Source organism: Chroicocephalus ridibundus, chromosome 6 (genome assembly GCF_963924245.1).
Source record: "Chroicocephalus ridibundus chromosome 6, bChrRid1.1, whole genome shotgun sequence".
Lineage (NCBI taxonomy): Eukaryota > Metazoa > Chordata > Aves > Charadriiformes > Laridae > Chroicocephalus > Chroicocephalus ridibundus.
In genome coordinates, this window is record NC_086289.1 from 1,589,427 (window position 1) to 1,596,125 (window position 6,699).

The following is a 6,699-nucleotide window of genomic DNA, read 5'->3' on the forward strand; positions in this document are numbered from 1 at the left end:
GAACTAAATACACTGCTTTTCCCTGTCCTGGACAGCAGCTCGTTGGACATAATATTTCTGCTTGTATACAAAACAAACTCCTCCCCTAAACCATCCCCCAACCCTGTTTTCCCTTGTAAAAATTATGCAATTGCATGCTATTTCAGAAAATTGCATAAAAGTTGACTCTATTATGATTAATTGTCCCCACGGCTTCTTGTAAAATTTTCAAAGTTCCAGCTGGTCACACAGGGTTTAGTTTACAAAAGTGTTGCACATTATTAGATTTCCTGATAAAGCGTGCTCTTTTGTGATTCAGAAAAGCGCTTCTCCTCCAGACAACTGGCATCCTCTTTGTTATTCACCCCAGAGATACGCCAGCCAAAATGGAGTGCACTCAGATGAAAAAAAGGTATTCCCAATCAGACATGCAGATTAAGCACTACTTATGCAGTGTAAACAAAACACTACCGAAGTTCCAGCTCTCCCTGCGACACGTGCAGGCTGGAAGCGCACATCGACACTGTAGTTGGGATTTGCTGCCCTTGCTGTCGCCCAGAGCATGAAGGTCAATGCTGCAGCCTTCCCGGGGCAATCCCAGGAAAGGTCCCGGATCCGAATCCTGCTCCAGTCCTCCTGTCACTTGTCACATTTAACTTCTGACAAGTGCCAATTGAGGAAGGCAGAACAGAGGACACACAACACTACCCTTCTGCTCTCCTCCATATACCCCAGCCTTCATGCCACCACCTTCCATCTCCCCTCCGTACAACCCAACGCTGGGGAGGGCTGAGAAGCAGCCTAAAGACACTCTCCAAGGAACACCACAGCCAGAGACCCTTCCTACCTGTGCCACATCACTGCAGCAGCATGGAAAAGCAAAAAGCAATTGTCATAGCAGCTAATACAACATCCAAGAGAAGAAACAATAGTGAGGAAGACTGGGCCAACGGGAACAGCAGAGGGCTGTGCTCATCTCCGTTCCACCACATGTAAGAGCCAGACTGAAAGACGTGTTGAAACACAAGTGCAAGTCAGAAGGAAGCTTTGCTGGGACTGACAAGGAAGCAAACACTCAAAAGTGTGCTCTGGGGGCAGCAGCTGGTTCTGCTGGTCTACCAGTATTGCAGCTCTGATTTCGCCATCACCACCACGTGTATGTGTCCCTCAACCTGGGACAAACAAAAATCCAAGCCCAGAAGCGAAGCCATAGCACAAGTACCTAAAGTTTTCTGAAGGAACAATGGCACATGCAGACAGGGATGGTCCGATTGGCAGAGCCTTCCCCCATCAGAAACACGCTGGGGAAGGCCCCACCCCAGCAGCTGGGCAGGAGTTAAGCTCAGCTGGTGGGATGGGCGATTCCTGTGTGAGTAACTGGTCAGAAGAGCCACGGATGGAGAAGGGTGGTAGATGCCAATGGAGTCCCAGGTTCCAGACCTGCCTATGCCAACATACCAAGCTGTGAAGCTAAAACAGTTATTTCCCAATGTCAGGGTGACTGGCTGATAAAAATGGTAGTAAATGTCAAGTTATGCACAAAGAAGGGAGAGACAGTCCTAACTTTACATTATAACCATGGTTTCTGACCTATTACCATTTACCAAAACCTCATCGTAATTCTAAGAAGAATTCATCTCAGTAGCAAATGGAGTATTGAGGGTTACACGGAAAGAAACCAAAATGAAAACAGAAAACATCACAATTGTGTAGATCCAGGGTGCGCCTGCCCACTGAGCACCACCTGCACCCTCCAGTCTCAAAGTCAATATAAAAAAAGCCAGAAAAAAAAAGGTACAAAAATGGCAAAAACAAAAAAGGCTTCATGGTTAGAGGAATTCACTAAGTTCAGGGGATGTTTCTTCAGGATGGAGAGTATGACAAGCATGAACAAGTTCAGGGCAAAGTAATCCATTTGGAGCTGGCACCCTCAACTTGTCACTGCAAACACCTCAGGTCTTGTACAAGTACTGGGTTACTCGTCCACAGCAACAGAAGATTTTAAGGGTAAAAACTATGTGTGAGCCACTTTTTCCACCCGCCAAGAGATCACTGTCAAGGGCACAAGCACTTATTGGTGTCTAAACTTACAGAGCCACAGTTGTTTCTGAGAATGCTAATAAATAATCCAAGTCTCCTCATCTCCCGCTGCCCGTTTTCCCCCTCACTTTGCATTATGCAAAACAGAAAAATACTATCATCCTTATAGCATTCCTTCTTGAAAGGCACGCATTTCAAATATCATAAAGAAGTATTGTCATAATGAGGTTAATGACAATAGGGTTTCCAATATCAAAGAGCCAACACGCAGCTGCTTTATAGTATGGAGTGATATAGCACAGAGCTCCATAATGAGAGTAGAGAGTTTTTGGGTTACGCATTTTAATGAGTTTGTAATAAGCAAACTACTACGGAAGCGGTAATTTGCATTTCACAGCACTATTTAGATAGAATACTTTGTTAACACTCACTACATTGAAGCAGGAAAATTAGCCCAACTTCATAAGGATTTAGAGTCTGAACATGCACAGGCCATTGCGCAGAAGATTATATGCTTTTAGAGTCAAAAGAAAAGTATTCGGCAATACGCACGGGGAAAGAAAACAGAGGAAAGGAATGCAATACCTGCGCCTTTTTTTGACCTATAGAATAAGTAGAAATAACCGCTGCGTGTTTCGTGTTGCACATGCCTCATTTGATGTCTCAATTTGCACCTTGCAGTGGTGAAGCACATCAATGCTTCTCCCGAAAGAAAGATCTTCAATATTGAGCGCAAACTCACTCTGCGAGTGCTGTGCGTCGGCTTCTGTAAAGGTTTGATTTGTGCCCCAAACCGGGCAGCCACCCCGACGCTGCTCAGGTACCCGACGCATTCCCCACCTCCTGCAGCACAAATCCAGCCTAAAAGTTAAAAAAAAAAAAATGTCTGAGGTACACGGTGTGCATCTAGCACCACGCACACCATGCTCCGTGGAGCACTGCGCTGCGCTCATTACGGCTCATTCGATAAAGAGATGTACCTTAAGAACAATGCATTCATCTATTAATGTTCCTTATGGGAGACATAATCAGCTTCATTAGAAGTCATTATTATGGTAAAACCCTGGAAAAAAACATCATGTACAAGGAGGCAGCGTGATCAATTAAAAACCTAGAATATGTGACTAATATTGACAGATGTTTACAGGAATTGCCGTGGGAGGTCGGCTGCGCCGGGGGGGTGGCAGCTCCCATGGGGACAGCCCACCCTGTGCCCACAACCTTCCCAGGGACCTGCCAGACCCACCACAGAGTCAGACACAGCGAGGACACTTGTCTTCCCTAGGAGCAAGCGGCACAAACTATGGGTGCGACCACAAGCCAGCGAACACGTCCACAGGTGCCCCACGGCAGCAGGAGATGCTGCGCTCTGCCCCAGGGCAGCCCCCCCTGCACGTACCCCAGCTCCCACCACTCCAGTCTGCACAGTTTTCACGGAAAACTGCACAGAAAATATTTTCTGAAGCCAAAAAGTGTTAGCATTGAAGTTGAAATTTGCTAAACTCTCTGAACTGAGAATCATTATTTTGTTGTGGTTTTTTTTTTTTTTTGCTTGCTCTGAAAGCTTCTATCACTAGTTGACAGGTTTTTTTTCACTGTCCTACCACCCTTTTGTCCCACTTATCCTACCTACTTTTTAAGAAAGGCAGATTGGTGTAGATACCTCTTTTCCAGGTCACAAAGCTTCTGCCAGTAGAGCCCCCAGCAGCTCTGCTGTCTGCCAGCAGATACCCAAGGGACCAAGAGCAGCAATGGGGGAAGCTCCCATATAAGCCCCCATGCAGCCCCAGCACCAGGGCACAGCTCAGGTTGATGCCAAGAGCCCCTTGCAGGGTGCAGGATGCCTTTGGGTTGATGCCTTTATGATTTAGAGCTGTCTGGGGGCAATGCTCCATGTGAAACATGAGGCCAAGCGCTGGTGGCACCATCGCCTTTCCCAAGACTGGGCATCCTCACCCATAAGGCCCGGGAAGTTACAGCTTGTGCTTGGTGAGATGTTTCTTTTAAGCCTTAACAAACACAGCCTTGATCTTTTTAAAGAGTTTGGATCTGCTCTGCCATACGCATTCACAGATCAACAGCTGACTCGGTTTTGGGTACAGATCTGGCACAGTGAAACAAGAATTGGGCTCAGGCAGGAATTCAGACCGTGATAGCTACTAAAAGCTTTTTCCATTTCATATATCAGTGTAAAAGGTGAGAGCTGTTATTCAGCAGGAATAATACATCAGTCGCTGAAAAGTCAATAGCATTGATTTCGGTGGGACCGGGGTTTCACTCCGTTGCAAATAGTTGTTCCAGCAAGAGCCGGGTGACAGGTACTGCTCCAGGAGCCAATGGCTCCCAGGAAAAGCTCTCCCATGAGCAGCCCAGCAGTGCCAAAGCTACAGGAACCAGGGAGAAGGTACCCAAGTTTTGCTCGTTTTTAAGACTCTACCTTTGACCTCTCAGGAATTTCCCCCATCAGTAATATCCAGGAAAAAGGGCATAGGAACCAGAGAGACCTCCTCAGTGCCCAGAAGTTTGACAAACACCTACATCTGGAAGGAAGGGCCATTAAAACGCATTCACTTGTAGCAGCTATTACTTGATAATTTATTACTCAGGCAGAAAGAAGGAAAACAAAGTACGCAGTAACATGTAGCCTTCAGAAGACTGGAGAGAAGAGGAAGCAGAGTTGATGAGAGGCTCCATGGCCAAGGGGCAACCGCAGGATCAGATCCTCCCCTGCCCAGAGACCCAGCTCCGCTTCCTACCTGCAAGTCTTAATTCGAGGATAACGACCCTGCACCCACACCAACGCTCACGGTGGGCAATGCAAGCCTACCACGGGTCCTGCTCAGCCCCTGGGCCCCCAGCAGCTCTCAGCCTCCTACTCAGCAGCCGCGGTGCAGCAGAAGGCTCCAGTTGTCATTAAGCCTTCACAGAGCCGTTAGCTACATGATCAAATAAAGAGATACGGTAATTTACAGCAGTAAGCTATAATCTCTTTTAAATAAAGAATTATTGCTTCCTCCTTCAGCAAGGACTTCAGCGTGCTGGGCTGGCTCTTCCTTGAAGCACCGCGATATCTCACTTGGGGCTAAGCAGAAACACGTAAAAGCAGAGAGTACGTTCAAGAAAATGCTCCAGGAGGGGACGGTGCACCTGGGCACGTTGTGCAGATGCTCACTGCAGAGCCTTAAAACTCTTTTACTATAAAAATCACATCACAACCTGGTGATGATCACAACCCAACACAATTTTATGATTCTATGATCTTGGCTCTTGCAAAGCATCCGCCTATTTCAGCAAGTCCTAGTGCGGCCGCTCCTGTAAAACAGCGCAGGGAAGGCTGATGATCCCAACCGCGGGAAAAATAGTCATAAAAGGGGGAACATCAGCCACGCTATGTGCTGAGAAGTTACAGATTGCAAGTTGGAAACATGACCTTCACAGTTTTGTCTCCAGCCTGCTATGTGTGGGTATTATCTGTCCCTGCCACGTCTCATACAGGGGCCGGTTGTGCTGGGCAGATCTGAGGGAGCGCTCACTAAGCCCACTGGCCACACAGCTTTAAAAATAGTCCAAGAGAACAACTGTTCCCTGCTAGGGTGGGGGAGAGCCAGGCTTCCCTCCTGGTCAGCTGGAACAGCCACGATGCTCTCGTGTGTGCTGTGGTAGAATTGCCCAGGCTGGAAGGGACCTTTCAGACCACTGAGTCCAACCATCAACCCAACTCTGACAAAAGCCACCACTGACCCACGTCCCTCAGCCCCACGTCTGCCCGGCTGTTAAATCCCTCCAGGGATGGCGACTCCACCACTGCCCTGGGCAGCCTCTTCCAACGCTTGACAACCCTTTCCATGAAGAAATTGTTCCCAATATCCATCCCAAACCTCCCCTGGCACAACTGGAGGCCGTTTCCCCTTGTGCCATGGCCTGTTCCTTGGGAGAAGAGCCCGACCCCCCCGGCTGCCCCCTCCTTTCAGGGAGCTGTAGAGAGCGAGAAGGTCTCCCCTCAGCCCCCTTTTCTCCAGGCTGAACACCCCCAGCTCCCTCAGCCGCTCCTCACCAGACTTGTGCTCCAGACCCCTCACCAGCTCCGTTGCCCTTCTCTGGACACGCTCCGGCCCCTCGGGGTCTGTCTTGTGGTGAGGGGCCCAAAACTGGACACAGCCCTCGAGGTGGGGCCTCACCAGTGCCCAGTACAGGGGGACCAGCACTGCCCCAGTCCTGCTGGCCACACATCCAATATTTCAGCTGGATGGCGCTTGAAAAGAACCAAAATAAGGCAAACACTGGCCAATGTGGCCCTTGATGCAGGGAGTGAGCCCTGCCCAGCACACGCACAGGCTGCAGCCTCTGGGCCCAACACATTCCTAGCCCTGGAGCCAGCAGCTGAATTAAAGAAGTTTAAAACATTCTTCTGACGAGTTTTAGAGACAAGGCCCCACCAACCTCCTCACAAAGAAACAGCCAGTAGATGGCAGGCCTGCAAAGCCTGATAAGATCACGCAAGTTCATTTTACTTTGGTAAGAGACAGAATGATATTTTAAAGACAAATGTTTTTATACTTTAACTACCCTAACAGGATCTATTAGTACATCTATAGAGATATTTTAAAGAGTTATGGCTACAGGATTACAATTAGTGCACCAAGCAACCCAGATCAGGAAGATCCATTCAAGTCAAAGCTG